We start from the raw sequence: 18,541 nt of genomic DNA on the forward strand, positions 1-18,541 counted from the left end.
CTGGTGATATGAACAAGTTTATTAAATTTAGAAATCATGATGGAGGTATTGTTAGAGTTGGTAACAATGCAGTCTACCACATCACATGGATAAGATCTATTACTCTTGATGGAAAGACCAACACTGATGATGTTTACTTTTTTGATAGTTTAAAGCATAACTTGTTGAGTGTTGGATAGTTGGTGGATATAGGTTATCAGTTTCAGTTTACAGAGAAGACTTGTATCATCAAAGACAAGGATGGTAAGCTAATTGGAATAGGTACAAGATCCAGAGGTAATATGTTTCAATTGAATCTTACTGAGATGACATGGTTAGAAAAGTGGATAATAGTTGGTTATGGCATAGACGGTTTTGTCATATAAACTTTGATAACATAGTAAAGATGAGTAGTATGTTTGCAGTTAGAGATTTTATCAAGATCTCGAAGCCTAGTAATGTTGTTTGGAAAGAGTGTATCACAACTAAGCATAAGAAGATATCATTTCCTAGAAAGAAGTTTGCTACTATAGAAAAGATGGAGATTATTCATGCATATTTGAGTGGACCTACTAGAAATGACAATTCTATGGAGAAATGTACTTTATGATTTTTGTTGATGATTTCACTAGAATTATGTAGGTAGTATTTCTTTAAAAAAAATCTAAAGCATTTGAGAAGTTCAACATACTCAAGAATAGAGTTGAGAATGAATTTGGTGTTAAGATCAAATGTTTGAGATTAGATAAAGGTGGAGAGTTTACATCTAGAGTGTTTAACATGTTTTTTTGAAGAAAATGGATTAAAAGATAGTTATCATCACCTAAGATCCTTGGGTAGAATGCAATAGCAGAAAGGAGAAACATATCATTATTAGAGGCAGTAAGAGAAATAATGTTTGAGAATGATGCATCCAAGACATTTTGGAGAGAAGCAGTCAATAAAATAGTATACACAATGAAAAGAGTATAGATCAGAAAAGGTACAAATAAGACTCCTTATGAATTATGGTTTGGTCATACACCTTTAGTAAAGTATTTTGGAATTTTTGGAAATAAGTGTTACATAAAGAGAGATGATGATGCTGGTTATCCAAGAAGTGATGAAGGTATGTTCCATGGTTATTTGTTGAAAACAAAATCTCAAAAGTGTTTTAATCATAGAACTAAGACAATTGTTTGAGTGTAATGTAAAAGTTGATGAAAAATTTGGAGTTAAAGAGAGGATGATGGATTATAAATCTGATGACATAGAAGAAAATCCTAGAATTGTTAGAGAAAATGTGAAAGTTTTCTAAGACTAACAATGACTTGCAGAGTGATGTACTAATTGTTGAGCAAAGAGGAGAATAGAGATATGAACCAATAAAACAAATAAGAGTTGACATAGCAACTCCTACACCTAACAAGTACCCAACAAAGAATTTCCCACTAGAATAGATCATTGGAAGTAGAGACAAAGGAATAATGACAAGAAACAAAATACATGAGTAATTATGTTTGATTTCTCAAGTTGAACCTAAGAGCACAGATGAGGCATGCAAAGGTAATCATTGGATTCAAGGAATGAAGGAAGAACTAGATCAAATTATAAAGAATGAGACATGGGAATTGGTTCATAGATCTAAAGACAAGAATGTTATAGGAACTAAGTGGGTATTCAGAAACAAGATGAATGAACAGGGTGAGTTGTAATAAACAAAGCTGGAATGGTATAAAAAGGTTCCTCACAATAAGAAGGAATAGATTATGAAGAGACATATGACTATGTAGCTAGAATGGAAGCAATGAGAATGTTTTTGGCTAATGCAACAAATAAGAAGTTCAAAGTCGATCAGATGGATGTCAAATCAACCTTTTTGAATGGAGAACTTGAAGAAGAGGTTTATATTGAGAAACTTGAAGGATTTCCATTAATCAAAGAAAAAGATATGGTATGCATATTGAAGAAAGCTCTCTATGGTATTAAACAAACACCTAGAACCTAGTATGCAAGATTGGATAAATATTTGGTAAAACTTGGATTTGCTAAAGGTACAATAGATAGTAACTTGTATTTGAACAAAATTGAGAATGGTTTGTTGCTAATAGTGATATTTTTTGATGACATAATCTTTGGAGGCAATGATGAAGTAAGTGATAAGTTTGCTGAGAAATGCAGAATGATTTTGAGATGAGCATGGTTGGTGAAATGAAATTCTTTCGAAGTTTGCAGATTATGCAAAATAATGATGGAATTTTTATATCACAAGCTAAGTATTTGAAAGACTTGTTGAAAAGATTTGGCTTGGAAATTTGTAAGCCTGTTGGTACACCAATGGTAATTGGTGACAAGTTATCTGGAAAATATGAGACACCTAGATTTGAGTAAAAGAAGTATATATCAATGATTGGAGGTTTGCAATATCTGACTCACACCAGATGAGATATAAAAAATGTAGTTGGGATTGTAGCTCGATTTCAAGATAATCCTAAGGAGTATCATTATGTAGTAGTAAAGAGGATAGTTAGATATTTGAAGGAAACATCTGATTATGGGATATGGTATGAAAGATCATGTGATTTCACTTTATGTGCTTATACTGATGCAAATTGGGAAAGCAATATGGATGACAAAAAAAAACACTAGTGGTGGAGCATTTTTCTTAGGAGGAAGTTTGGTTTCTTGACTGAGCAAGAAATAAGATTGTATTTCATAGAGAAAAGTTGAAGTAGAGTATGTAGTAGCAACAAATAGTTGTAAGCAGGTCATGTGGATGAAGGAGATGGTAAAGGATATTAGGATAGAATTTTCAAAACCTATTATCATATATTGTGATTAAAAAACTACAGTATGTCTAAGAATCCTTTATTGCATTCTACAACTAAGCATATATCTATTAAGTATCATGTTTTGAGAGAGAAAGTTGTAGAAAAAGAGATCAAATTGGAGTAAGTCAGTACAAAAGATCATATTGTAAATATCTTTATAAATCCCTTTCCTAAAGATACTTTTGAGTACTTGAGAGGTATGATTGGGGTTATGCCCCTACCTAATTTAGAGTAGATGGTATAGAGATTGCATCAATAAAGTGGTACATAACACTATTGTTTGACTGGATTAAATGTTGATGCTTCCTATATGGGGAAGTATTTGAGATGATAAGAGTCATCATGGACTCATGGTAGCTAATTTTGAACAGTGTCTTTGGACACTCAAGCTGGTTAAAGACTTGGAGAAGTTGATTGACATAATGAATCCTTTTTCAGTGATGTCAACGAGGGAGAGAAGTATGCATGAAAAGCATCTCCTAAGTATGAGTGGGGGAGAGTAGAAGAGTGCATGGAAACATCTCCTAATTATGAATGGGGGAGAGTAGAAGAGTGCATGGGAAAAATCATCTATGAAGTATATATGGGGGAGAAGATCCTCTGATAGGGGAGAGATTGATGTATGGAGTGGAGATTGAGATCTCCTTTGTATAAGAGAAACTATTATTAATGTTAATAGGGAGAAACATTGAATGAGGGAGGAAGTGAGTTTTTTTAGTGTGAAAAATGGATGTCAATCTAAAAGAAAGAAATACAAAATAGTGTAGTGTTCTAAAAGATTTTAGATTTCATTGATGAAGAGGATTTGAAAAGATGAGACTAAAAACAAAATTAGCAACATAGTGTTTTCTTTGTATTCTTTGAACTTAGATATTTTTCATCTATGTTGCCATCAATGCCAAAGAGGAAGATTGTTGGCATGAATGCTAATGGTATTCCTTTGGAGAGTATCCTAAGCATTAGAGAGTATGTAGCATGATTGAAATGTTTCATTCCTGATTGTGTTTTTTATTAATGACAACATAGTGTGGTTTCTATGAAGAATGATAGTGTAGAAGACATAGATCATGGTCATACATAAAGTGGTTTGATGTTTAGGTTGAGCGCAGTTAAGGAAATGTTCTATACTATGTCCTGATGAAAAGGTTAAGTGCACATCAAGTAAGTCAAAGACGTACAAGACATATACTTGATTTATAGAGTGTAGTACAAAGACAAAGTACCTATGAAGTATTTTATTATATCTCCTAATAGAGATAGAATTGGATTATGCAAAGTTATATAGTGACAAAGGAAAGTCTAATGATGACATCAACGAGTGCAAAGTCTAGAGTCCCACGTGTGAGAAGTTGTAAAGAATGTGAGATGACAATGTTGTGTGATTGTGTAATGATTAATTATCTTAATGGGGTCATATTATAATTAATTGGGAAAGCCTCAAGGCTAACTCAAGGAACTATTTTGAGGAAATGGTATAAAGGAAAGATATTTTCCTTGTTCGTGATGTGTGTTGGATGTGAATTGTGATTAAGAAATGCGAATAAGAGTAGACTATTTGGAGAATGCAAGTAAGAAATCCAAGGGATCAATAGATGTGAAATTGTTGATCTAGTATCAAGATCAGAAGGAGTAGAGAAGTCTGGTTGACAAGACATAAGAAGAGGAAGTACAAGTATAATTAAATTTTATTATTCTGCAAGGAATAATACATAGATCAGTTGGATAGTGGGTTTATTGGTCTTTACCTAAAATCTATTTGGACAATGAGTCCATCTACCTTCTACAACTCCTAATAGGGTTGGAGTTCCTAACAAGGACTGACATGTACCAAATGTATTCCATTGACTCCTAAAAGGGTCCATCCTCTAATATTATTGCATCATTTGGTGGGTACGATCCACATCGAGATTAGAAGGAGTAGAGAAGTCTAGTTGATAGGACATAAGAAGAGGAAGTACAAGTACAATTCAATTCTATTATTCTATAAATAATAATACATAGATCATTTGGATAGTGGGTTCATTAGTCTTTCCCTTGAAGTTGTTTGGACAATGAGTCCATCTACCTTCTACAACTCCTAATAGGGTTGGAGTTCCTAATAAGGACTGACATGTACCAAATGTATTTCACTGACTCCTAATAGGGTCCATCCTCTAACAAGGAAAATTTATATTAGTACATCATTTGGTGGATACTATCTCCACCAGGGTTTTTTCCTTGATCAAGGGTTTCCCTAGTTAACATATCTAGCATTATTGTGCATGAGTATCTTGTTATGGTTGTTGATTATATTGCTCATATGGTTAAGGATTAATAAGGATGTTGATAATTGTTCTAAGAGTTGGATAATTGATTCACCCCTCATCCCTAGTTATATTGGTGGACTTTATATTCTAACAATTAGTATCAGAGATTGGTCATAGTTTGAATCCTTAGATCCTCTTGTAACGTTGAGGGGGAGATTGTTGAAAATTTGTTCAATGCTCCCCTCATGATTTGTGACAAGAGCTTAACTACCTCCTATGTACTATAAGCTAAGTGGTTGTATCACACATTGATAGATCGATCTTTTTGTGCAACAACAACCCCACTCTAATAGTTTCATGCTTTACATGTTTGATGTGTATTCATTTCCTTATGCTTGACATATATACTCCATGCCTTTATAAAAAATTATGGATGTTGGAACTGCAATAGGAAAGGTAAACTTCTAAGGGTGGGGGTGGGGAGGTGTGAATTAGTAGTTTAAACTTGGACCCATAAAAATTTAACCATACATTCATCACATGCATTCAATAACTAAGCTTAAATAATATGTAAAGCATATGTATCTAAATCATGTAACCATGTAAGCATTTACACACATAACACCAAATATGATTACCTAGAAACCCTCCCAGTGAAAAGGTAAAACTGAGGTGGGGATGACACCCACAAATCTTCACTATTGCAGTAATAAAGTGTATCTAATGAAGGTCACAATGTTTTGACCATGAAACATGATCTACCCTAGGAAAGGTCTCCCTTGTCAAAGGATTACAAAGATTGTTAGGTCTCACCTTGTTAGAGGATTTCAACACCCTATTATAAGTGTGCCTTGTTAGAGGACTTCAACTTACAACTAAGTAAGCACCCTGTTAAAGGATTTCATACAGCCTGTTAGGACTACTCTGTTAAGAGATTTAACTAAAATCACATGCTAAAATGTCTCAGCATAGATCCTGGGATTGACACTTGCTTTCCTGATAATAGATCACCTCTACACAATATCTTCTTGATCCTTCATGATCAAATGTCTCAATGTTGTATACTTCACTCTATCCTCTGTTCTTCTCTAACTGATTCTACAATTCACTCTTTCTTCTAAGTCACCTTGAATGCTCTACATGCAAACTATCTTGTTCGCACCTTCAATTCCTTCTTCTCTATCATTCACCCATCATAAAGAGTTTAGGGCTTCGTCCTCCTTAAGAAGACTTCAATGGCTAAGGGTTAGGTATGAATCTACGACCGAGATTCATCTATTTTTCCACTTAATCCTTCCCATTTTCTGATTGGTTGCATGTAATTGCATAGGGAATCTGAATATAGATTCATCATTATCTTCAAAATATAATCTTAAGTTAAATAAAAAATGATTTACATAGTTTTTTGTTCCATTACAAATAAATATGTCAAAATTGTGTTACTCGGCATATGAAGTCTCTAATGCTCAACATGCACTATTATTTATACTGTGACTCGACATCTACATTACTCAGCATCCACTATTTACTCAGGTCCTGAATCACTTGGCATGGTCTATTTGCTTAGCACTTGAGTGACTCGAAACTCATTGCAACTTTGCATGGTCTAATATTTACATGTTGTGATCGGCATGTATTACTAGTTTGGCATGAACTAAGTAAAGTGCTTAAGTGTGTTGACACTCACTTGTCAAAACCAATCTGAGATCAACAATGGCTTCATGCCTAATACATGATTCATATTTCTTGTCTATTTATGAATCTCTATGTATGATTCATATATAGCTACATGTATTCATGTGTGGGATTAACAAATTATTCTATTTATGTTTGCACTTCACATTATTAAAAATTAAACTCATGTGTATGTGCTATGTGCATAATTAAATTAGTTCATGTGTATATTTCGTAATCTATGTGTTGTGTGTATGTTTCATGACTTAATAAAAAATATGTATATTCTTTATATGTTGCACATATTCACGTGCATACTTTTTTATATAAATGTAGGAGCATCTTGGGTTGAAGAGCAATCTTGCATCACCCAAAAATATTTTTTTTCAATCTTTTCAATTTTAATAAGGACTAGTAGATAGGGTGGCTACTATTTATGGGAACTTGCTATTTTTAGTAATTTTATCATACGAACTCATAATGTTCTCATTTTCTACATGAAGGTTCATTTTGGAATTATAAGCCTACCATAAAAATCTCATTTCTCTAGCTTAAGTATCAAATAAGTTATTGCAGATTTTCGGTGGAAAAATTTGCAAAAAATCTCTAGGCTCACCGTTGGAGGACTTAGACTGCATGGATGAGGTTTGGAAACTCGATGGAAGGGTCCTTATGTAGTTTTAAGTATGTAGATCAATAGTTGGCATTTCCAAGAAGTGGTTATAATAGCCAATTGAAGCAACAATTTGAGAGTTATGGCCTTCCAAAGTTGGGCTACCAAAATTTCTAAAATAATTTGCAAAGATTTATGTAGTTGACTCTATTTGTATTGTTAGGGTATTTCAGCCCTAGGTATTAAGTTTGAGCATCTAGAACCTTCTCGGGAAGCATGAAATTGTCTATTTAAGAAAGACCCAAACATTGTCTAGAACAACTCTGGGTGGTAGTTTGCAACATAGTCTTGCAAATTACTATAATGAAGGTGCCCATATCAGTTAGCATATTGTACTTATGAATTCTATAATTTTATATTTGTGGTGCAAATAAAAATTCTATATTTTGTTCTCACATTTGCTATTGTTTCTCTGTTTTTGTCATGAGTTTATGGTTTTAAAGGGAGCACCCTTCATCAAGTGGTATCAAAGCTAGAGTTTTTGAGTGTGTGGACATATCACTATCTGTAAGGCAGTTCACACCAGGACCATGGTTTGGGCTAAGTGTGAAGATAGATCACTGATTGTGAGGCAGTTTGCACTAAGGTTTTAGCAGAAGCATGAAAAATGCCTCTATGAAGAGACCGTGGTGAAAGAGTTGTAGCTGTTACACCTGGGGGTTTCCAAGCCCTCCAAAGACAAATGCAAGCATTGGAATAACAAATGCACAGAGGAATAAATTTTCCTATAAGAGATGAAAGAAAATATGAGGAGCTAGTAGAAGAAAATGTCGAAGTAGAGGCAGTTCTAAACTTAGAGGAAGAGAGGATTTTTAGCACCATCTCCAAGATAGAAAAAATACCTAAGTTTGAGGTTCCAACATTTTTGAGAAATCATAGCCCAGAGGAGCTAATCGATTGGATCAATGAATTGGAGGAGTACTTTGAGTATGAAGATATTGAGGATCCTAATAGGGTCAAGTTTGCGAAGGTGAAATTGAAGGGACATGCAAAGATCTAGTGGCAGGAGGTTCAGTTGGAGTGAAATAGAAAGGGAAGGGAAAAAATCATCAGATGGGATTAGATGATAGCTAAACTAAAGCAACAATTCATTCATGTGGATTACGAGCTTTATTTGTTAAAGAAGATTGATCCAGGAGGATCTAGCAAGCCTAAAATTTTCACAGTATCAAAATCTCTCAAATTCAATATCATTCCAAAGAACTCAAAAAATTAGACCTGACATAACTTGGACGAGGTCAAAAGGATCCCATATGCAAAAGTTATGCTTAGTCAAAGGTTTGGTGAAATTGGCAAACTAGAGGGCTCAGAAAAAGGTACAAAAAATAAACTCATAAAAAGAGGTCAATATTGGTATCATTGCAAAGAGTTTTTAAAGAGCTTTCCAAGGTGTTTATTTCATCAAAATCTAAGACAAAATGTGGAAGATATTGCAGAATTACTTTTAGGAGCTCCCTATTTTTAGGCACCCCTATTTTTGTTGGTCTATATTTCGTAACAAATTAGCCATAAATTTTTTTTTTTTAAATGTCGTTTACCATCCCTAGTTTAAAGGGTTGAATTATGAACACCTATAAAATAGCAAGCTCTATTCTCTGCTATAATTAAGGATGAAAATCCTTAAAATATTAAAGCTATTTCTAAGGAGAGCCAAAAAAATAATAAAATGATTTATAATTTTTTTAGATAAATTTTGAGAAGGATTTTAGGATCAACTTATAAATACATTCTTTCCTTGGAAAGTATATTTTTTTGTAAGATATTATTTTAACGGGGAGATTATTATATACAAATGGGAGATTTGTAACTATTATGGTTTTCACCATAATAGGAAAATAAACTTGTATAGAAGGAGGATTATTTTCCCTTAGAAGGGGAATTAGTCTCTGGCAAGAAATTAGACTTTGGGAATTAGTCCTTGGGAAAAATAATAGTCTTGGAGAAATTCTGGAGAGAGCATTTTTGTAAAGGAATAACTTTTCCTCGTGAGAGGATTTGTAAGCACAAAGGCACTATGTTTTGTCTCCAAGTGCATAGGAGGGACTATGAAGGTTGAAAGCTTGGATTCTAAAACAAAGTGTTTTGCTTAGTAGAATTAATAAAGCATCCCCCAATTGAGAAGCGGTCCCAGAGACATAGTCCTTCTCGGATGAACTCTGTATCAAATTGTTGGTGTCTCCTTATTCTCTTTCTTATTCTCTCATCCATTATTGTTCTCTTTTATATACATTAAATACATTATTAAATTAAGTGTTTAAGCTTTAATCTTCTTTTAATTTCAATTGTTTAAATTACATACCACACAATTACTACCTAGATTAGGGATTAAATCTGTATTTTGGATTAAAGTTATAAAACTTGTAAATCCTATTTATAGATCAAAGATACAAGGGTTGAAGCAAGTAAATTTTTTTATTTAAAAGTATACCGAAGAGTTCTACTAAGTTCTCATTAGAATTGGCCATGCAGAAGCTAATAAGGAGAACATGGACTGTTATCTTAATGAATTAAGGCCAAGTATTTAGGATAAGCTAAGTCTAGTTTGAATGAACAATATTGAGGAGGTATACTAGTTTTCCCTAAGGGTTGAGGAGAAACTGAGCAGGAAGTTTGACAACAAGAATAGTGGAAGAGGTTGCAGTGGAAGATTTAGCAGACAATATTATGGAGGCCATAATGATAATCAAAAGAACAAGGATGAGGCTAGAAGTGGCAATCAAAACCAGAGGAGAAACAATTTCAATTGTTTCCATGATCAGAACAATAGAGATTAGAGGAAGAGGAAGAGGACAAGGATCTGGAAGAGGAGGCTTCCATGGGAAATGTTTTCACCATGGAGAAGAAGGACATAGAGCATTTGAATGTTCCCAACACCAAGGAAAGTTAGATCAAAGAACAAAAGTCTAGTATAGAGTTAGACATGTTGAAGAAGATGCTAGATCATCACATTTTGAAGATGTTGAAAGAGGAGAAGTCCTACTTAACAGAAGAGTCCTGCTGAGTGGTGAGAATGAACCTGATCAAAGAAGGAGCTTGTTTCACACAAGGTATAGATGTGAAGATAAGTGTTGTGATGTGATAATTGATGATGGAAGTACCAAAAATCTAGTGTCAAAAATGATGCTCACCAAGTTAAAGCTGAAGAGACAGAAACACCCGCATCCATACTATATTGCTTAGGTACAAGATGACCACAAGGTCATGGTCAATGAGTACTACTTAGTGAAGTTCAAGATGGGTGAGAAAATACCTATGCTCTGACTAAGGATGGAGTAAAGCATAAGTTGAAGCTATTGAAGGAGAAAGAACTAAAGGTATGTAGTGCTGCCAGAATATGTTTTTTTGATGGAAAAGAGTTTCTCAAAGGAATGAAGCGTGAGTATATGTTTTTTGCTATAATTCCAAAAGATAGTAAAGAAGAAGTAAAGGAGGTACCTATAGAAGTTGCAGATATGTTGGGAGAGTTTTTTGATATTGTATTAGATAATATAGCTAATGGATTGCCCTCAATGAGGAAGATCAGTCACTAGATGGATTTGGTTCCAGGAGCCAGTTTTCCAAACAAGGTAACACACATAATGACACTAGAAAAAAGTGAAGAGTTAAATAGACAAGTTCATGAGTTGTTGTAGAAGGGGTTGATTCAAGAGATTTTGAGTCCATGTGTTGTACTAGTTGTATTAGCACCAAAGAAGAATGGAGAATGGAGGATGTGCATAGATTCTTGCACTATCAACAAGATCACATTCAAGTACAAATTTCCATTGCCAAGGATGAATGATATTATGGATTGTTTGAGTGGAGCTGAGTATTTCACAAAGATAGATTTGAAGAGTCGGTACCATTAGATTTGTATTAGAGAAGGTGATGAGTGGAAGACTACTTTCAAGACCAAATAAGGATTGTACGAAAGGTTAGTCATGCCTTTTGGGCTAACCAATGCCCCACGCACTTTCATGCAGCTCATGAATGACATACTAAAGGAGTTAATGGGTAAGTTTTTCATTGTTTACCTAGATGATATTTTGATCTTTACTAAGACTTTGGAGGATCATTTGATCCATATTCACAAGGTGTTTGATAAGTTGAGGGAAGAAAAGTTGCCAATAAACTTGAAGAAGTACAACTTTGTAAAGAAGGAGTTGGTGTATCTGAGATTCGTAGTCTCAATAGAAGGTCTAAAAATGGATCCAAAAAAAGTGAAGGCTATCCTTGAATCACCTACTCCAAGAAGTGTGACAAAGGTAAGATCTTTTCACGGACTAGCTAGTTTTTACAAAAATTTTATAAGAGGTTTTAACAATATTTATGGACCCTTGACTAAAACAATGAGAGGCAATATGAAATAATTTACGTGGACTGTAGGAGTGGACAAGAGTTTTAATTAGTTGAAATAGAAAGTTACTAAGTAGCCTATTTTAGCACTTCCTAATTTTAACAAGGTGTTTCAAGTAGACTATAATCCTAGTGGTACTGCAATAGGAGCTATTTTGAGCCAAGAAGGTAGACCCATTGCTTATTCTAGTGAGAATTTGAATGATGCAAAAAGAAAATATTCTATTTATGATCATGATTTTTATGTTATAGTTCAAGCATTTAAGAAGTATAGACACTATCTTCTTCCTAAGGAGTTTGTTTTGTATACTGATCATCGAGCTTTGCAATATTTGAATTGTTAAGGAAAATTAAACCAAAGACATTTGAAGCATGTCGAGTTTTTGCAGAGTTATACATTTGTTTTGAAACACAAGAGTGGGAAGTCTAACAAAGTTGCAGAAGCTCTTAGTAGAAGATAACTTTTTCTAACATAAATACAAATAGAGGTGGTTGGGTTCAAGGAAATTAGTACTTTGTATCCAGATGATCCTAATTTTGGTGAAGTGAGGAAGAATTGTATAGAAACTATTATAGTTGACAAGAAAAAGTGGTTGGATTTCATGATCCAAGATAGTATGTTGTTTGAAGCAAGCCAGTTGTGCATTCCAAGAAGTTCAATGAGAGACACTCTCATCAAGGAGAAGCATAGTGGAGGATTGGCTAGACATTTTGGCAGAGATAAAACCATAATGTTTGTTGCTAAGAATTATTATTAGCTATAGTTGCAACAAGATGTGAAGAAGTTTGTATAGAGTTGCAAAGTATGTCAAATGGTGAAAGGATTGAAGCAAAATACAGGGTTGTATCAACCATTACCTATACTAGAGAAGTTGTGGGAGGATGTTAGCATGGATTTTGTTCTTGGATTACCGAGGACACATCATGAGCATGATTCTATTTTTGTAGTCATTGACAGGTTTTCAAAAATGGCACATTTTATTCCTTACAAGAAAAAAAGTTGTGTTATTCATGTGGCAGAGTTGTTTTTTAGAAAAGTGGTGCAACTACATGGTGTGCCAAAAACTATAGTTTTAGATTGAGATACCAAATTTTTTGGGTATTTCTAGGATACATTGTGGAAGAAATTGAAGATAGAGTTGAAGTTGAGTTCATCACATCATCCACAAATTGATGGATAGATAGAAGTTGTGAATCGTAGTTTGGGAAACTTGTCGAGATGTTTGGTTGGAGACAAGCCAAAAAGATGAGATATGATTTTATCATAGGTGGAATTTGCATATAATAATTTTGTCAATAGGAGTATTGGTAAATCACCATTCCAGATTGTATATGGGATTACCCCCAAAAATGCTTCTGAATTGTGATAGTTGGATAAGGGAGAGATAGGTAGTGCTGAAGCAAAAGAATTTGTTGAACATTTGAAGAACATTCATGAGGAGGTGGTAAAGCACATCATAAAGATGAATACACAGTATAAGGCTAAGGTAGATGTGAAAAGGAGGTATAAGGAATTTCAAATTGGAGATGAAGTCATAGTTCATTTGAGAAAGGAGCATTTTCCAGTGGGTACATATAATAAGCTGAAGCTGAAGAAATTTGGATCATGCAAGATAGTGAAAAGACATGATTATAGAAATAATTATGAAGTGGAGTTGTCTGCTGAATTGAATATTTCACTAGTATTTAACATTTTAGATTTGACATAGTATCATGAAGGAGGTGATGGAGATGAAGTTGTAGAAGTGCAGTGGAGTATTCCAACAGCTAGTTCGGCTACAAAGGAGATTGAGGAGATACTAGATAGTCATGTTGGGAAAAGTACCAAGAATAGAACTTATGAGGAATATCTAGTCAAATGAGAAAGGGAGTCCAATAAAGGATTCATCATGACTAGCAAGGGAGGAGATTCACTATCTTGGTTTTCCTCTGAACACTTGAGACATGACAGAGTCACTTCTCAAATTACCCTAGGTGTCTAATTCAAGAACACCGTGGGTCTAAGAGAAATATTGCATGAACCAAAAATAACTTATTTTCAATATTTTCTATTTTTAATAAGGACTAGTAGATAGGGTGATTACTATTTATGGGAACTTTCTATTTTTAGTAAGTTTCTCATACGAGCTCGAAATGTTCTCATTTTCTAAATTGAGTACCTCATTCAAGAGCTACATGAAAGTGCTCGGTGCATTGGTTAACCCAAAAGGCATGACTAACCACTCATACAGTCCTTCTTTGGTCTTGAAAGTAGTCTTCCAATCATCACCTTCTCTAATACGAATCTAATGGTACCCACTCTTTAAATCTATCTTTGTGAAATACTCAACTCCACTCAAACAATCCATAATATCATCCATCCTTGGCAATGAAAATCTATACTTGATTATGATCTTGTTGATAGCGTGAGAATGTATGCACATCCTCCATTCTCCATTCTTCTTTGGTGTTAATATGGCTAGTACAACACATGGACTCAAACTCTCTCGAATCAACCCCTTTTGTAACAACTCATGAACTTTTCTGTTGAATTCTTCACTTTCTACTAGTGTCATTCTGTGCATTACCTTGTTTGAAAAATTGGCTTGTATAAAACCTATTACACTTGGTAGGACAAAGTGGTTGGATTTCATGATCTAGGATAGTATGTTGTTCAAAGGAAGCCATTTGTGCATTCCAAGAACTTCAATGAGATAGACTCTCATCAAGGACAAGCATAGTAGAAGATTGGATGGACATTTTGGTAGAGATACCAAATTTATTGGGTATTTTTGGTGTACATTATGGAAGAAATTGAAGATAGTGTTGAAGTTTAGTTCATCACATCATCCACAAACTGATGGATAGAGAGAAGTTGTGAATTGTAGTTTGGGAAACTTACAAAGATATATGGTTGGAGACAAGCCAAAAGGATGGGATATGATTTTACCACAAGCAGAATTCGCATATAATATTTCTGTCAATAGGAGTACTTGTAAATCACCATTCCAAATTGTATATGGGAGTAGTCCCAAAAATGCTTCTGAATTGTGATAGTTGGATAAAGGAGAGATAAGTAGTGTTGAACTAGAAGAATTTGTTAAAAATTTGAAGAACATCTATGAGGAGGTGATGAAGTACATCATAAAGATGAATACATAGTATAAGGCTAAGGCGAGTGTGAAAATAAGGCAGATGTGAAAATGAGGTATAGAGAATTTTAGATTGGAGATAAAGTCATGGCTCAAATGAGAAAGGAGTTTTTTCTAGTGGGTACATATAATAAGCTAAAGATGAAGAAGTTTGGACCATGCAAGATAGTAAAAAGAAATGATTCTGGAAATGATTATGAAGTGGAGTTGCCTATTGAATTGAATATTTCACTAGTATTTAACATTTCAGATTTGACAAAGTATTATGAAGGAGGTGATGGAGATGAAGTTTTAGAAGTGCAGTGGATTATTCTAGTAGCTAATTTAGCTACAAAGGAGATTGAGGAGATACTAGATAGTCATGTTGGAAAAAGTACCAAGAATAGAACTTATCAGGAATATCTGGTCAAATAGAAAGGGAGGCGAAAAGAGGATTCATCATGGCTAGCAAGCGTATGATGGAGGAGCATCCTGGGTGTAAGAACAATCATGCATCACCCAATAGTATTTTCTTTTCAGTCTTTTCTATTTTAATAAGGACTACTAGATAGGGTGGTTACTATTTATGGAAACATGCTATTTTTAGTAAATTTCTCATACGAGCTCAAAATGTTCTCATTTTCTACATGAAGGTTCATTTTAGAATTATATGCCTACCATAAAAATCTCATTGCTTCAGCTTAAGTATCCGAGAAGTTATTGCAGATTTTTTATGGAAAAAATTACAGAAAAATCTTTAGGCTCACTGTTGGAGGCCTTAGAGTGCTCGAATGAGGTCTGAAAACTCAAAAAGAAAAAGGGGCACTTGCACGACTTATAGCATGTAGATCAGGATCTGGTATTTTTGAAAAGTGGTTATAATAGACAATCAAAGCAACAGTTTGAGAGTTATGGCCTTATGAAGTTGGGATATCAAAATTTCTAAAATAATTTGTCAAAGATGTATTTTAGATGACTCTATATGTATTGTTAGGGTCTGTCAGCCCTAAGTATTAAGTTTGAGCATCTAGAACCTTTTTGGGCAGCATAAAATTGCCTATTTAAGAAAGGCCTAAACATTGTTTACAATAGCTCTGGGTGGTAGTTCACAGTATATTCTTGCAAATTACTGTAATGAAGATACCAATGTGGGTTAGCATATTGTACTTGTGAATTCTGTAATTTTGCATTTGCGGTGAAAATAAAAAGCCCATATTTTTTTCTTGCATTTTTAGTTGTTTCTTTGTTTTTGTTATGAGTTTATGGTTTTAAGGGGAGCACCCTTCGTCAAATATAAGTGCATGCATGCTTTATGTGCTTCATTATAATCATATATAATTTATAACTTTAGTAAGTTCATCTGTATACACCAAGTGTATTTGTGTATATCTCCCAACTTCAGTAAGATACAATATTCAAGATGAAATGTGTTTGTTACTTCCTAAGATAGTAGATGAGTTTCCAATTAACTATTAGGGCTAAGGAGGAGCTCAAGAGGAAGCGTAATAATGTCAGCAGAAGAAAATGAGGTAGGAATACATATAGGAGCATAGGATAAAGTAGTAGAAATGATGAAAATGAGAGTAATGAGGCCATAGGTGAATACAATAGCAAAGGGGGACAAAATTTCAAAGGACAAAGAAGTTCCATACAATAGAGGTAGGGGAAATTTTAGAGGATCGGACAGGGGAAGTAAAAACTTATATGATAAGTGTTACAATTGCTTTCAGTATGGGCACACTGGCAAACAAAGATGATTGATCACTAATGTTAGAAATAGTAGTCCACCAATATAACTGAGGGTAGGGGGGGCAGGGAGGGGGGTGAATAAGTTATATAGGAATCTAAAACATTTAACCTTTTAAAAAATCTCAACAATTGAATCAAAGTAAACTGTAACCATAAAGATATGTGCATACACAATTACACTAGATATGTTGACTAGGGAAACCCTTGATCAAAGGGAAAACTCTGGTGGGAATGATGCCCACAAAATGATGTATTAATATGAATATTCATTGTTAGAGGATGGACCCTATTAGGAGTCTATTATAACACTTAGTATAAAGAGTCCCTATTAAGAGACCTTGAATCCATGTTAGGAGATTCCAACCTTGTTAGGAGTTGTAGAAGATAGTTGAACCCATTGTCCATACAACTTTAGGATCAGATCAATGAACCCACTGTCCAATTGATTTTAGTACAATTCCTTTCTAAATAATAGATGTGAGACAATCTTTCACTTCTTCCTCTATCCAATACGTTGGACTTCTTCACCTTCAGATCATGAAATTAGATATGAAACTTGTTATCCATCAACTATAACCCTTAAGATCACTTACACGCATTAGCAAATTACTCTACTTTTCTGCTTCATAATTCACAATTCTTCTCTACTTCTCGGTCTAAATCTTGATATCTAAAACTTGGAAAACATCTTTCCTTTATACCACACTCAATATTAAATCCTTGAGTTGGCTTCACATTATATCATACGTTAATTAAATGAAATGTACATTTAATTAATGATGTCAGCTCACAATTATACCCAAACTTTCACATGTGTGACTTCTATACCTATGCACTTGCTAACGTTATTAGTGATTAGTGTACTACCTTCAGTTAACTATGCAACCCTCTTCATTCCAAGTACAATGTGCTATATCGATTATACAATAGAAATTGTTTTCCTAATGCTCTGTTTCCATGTGGTTCTTTGTAAATCATTAATATTTTCCTTACTCTATTGATTCAAGTTTTGCACACTTTCCCATGTGTCCAATACATATTGTAGTATGTGCTGGTAATTGTGCATAAGCAAATATGTAATGTAATGTCTTTAATACAAAGCTCATAGTCTGTTGCTATGTCAGTCTTTACAAACTCATTACTATGCTGTCATCAATGACAAACACAGTCATAAAAACGTTCTGCAGTGCTCCCCCATAGCATCAGCATTCATGCTAAGAATCTCCCCCTTTGGCATTGATGGCAACATAGATGAAAAACATCTAGTTCCAAGAATACCAATAAGTCTCTTTATCAATCAAATCTTGCTTCATGCAAATCATTTATTGCAACACTTCTTCCCCATAGTACAAACTCTCCCCAATGTTTCTCATGCCACTCTTTCCCCCATTGACATCAATGTCAGAGATAGTACATAAATGGTTCAATTATTTGAACATACAATAATCTATCAACATGACCACAAGCCGGTCTTTTGCTTTACAACTTTTGCATATATCTCTATAAAAAATGCAAGTGTCTAAAGACATTGTTGCATACCAATTACCTATTACCAAGAGTCCTTGATTGACTTAGTTCATCAAAAATACTCTCCCATTGAGGAAGCATCAACATTTAGTCCAGTCTAAAAATGGTGCTATATACCGTAGACTGATGCACTTCTGCATCTTCTATTCTAAACTAGGCAGGGGCATAACCCCAAGCATACCTCTTAGGTACTCAAATGTATCCTTTGGTAAGGCCTTTGTGAAAATGTTTGCAATATGTTCCTTAGTGTTAATGTACTCCAATCTAATTTCTTTATCAGCAACTTTCTCTCTCAACACATGATATTTTATGGCAATGTGTTTAGTCTTAGAATGCAAAACAAGATTCTTAGACATGTTAACTATACCTATGTTATCATAGTAAATGATAACAAGTTCTCTGAATGTAATTCCAATATCCTTCAACTGCTTCATCCAT

This window comes from Cupressus sempervirens, chromosome 9 (genome assembly GCF_028749045.1).
Source record: "Cupressus sempervirens isolate cs-2001-9-10 chromosome 9, ASM2874904v1, whole genome shotgun sequence".
Taxonomy (NCBI): domain Eukaryota; kingdom Viridiplantae; phylum Streptophyta; class Pinopsida; order Cupressales; family Cupressaceae; genus Cupressus; species Cupressus sempervirens.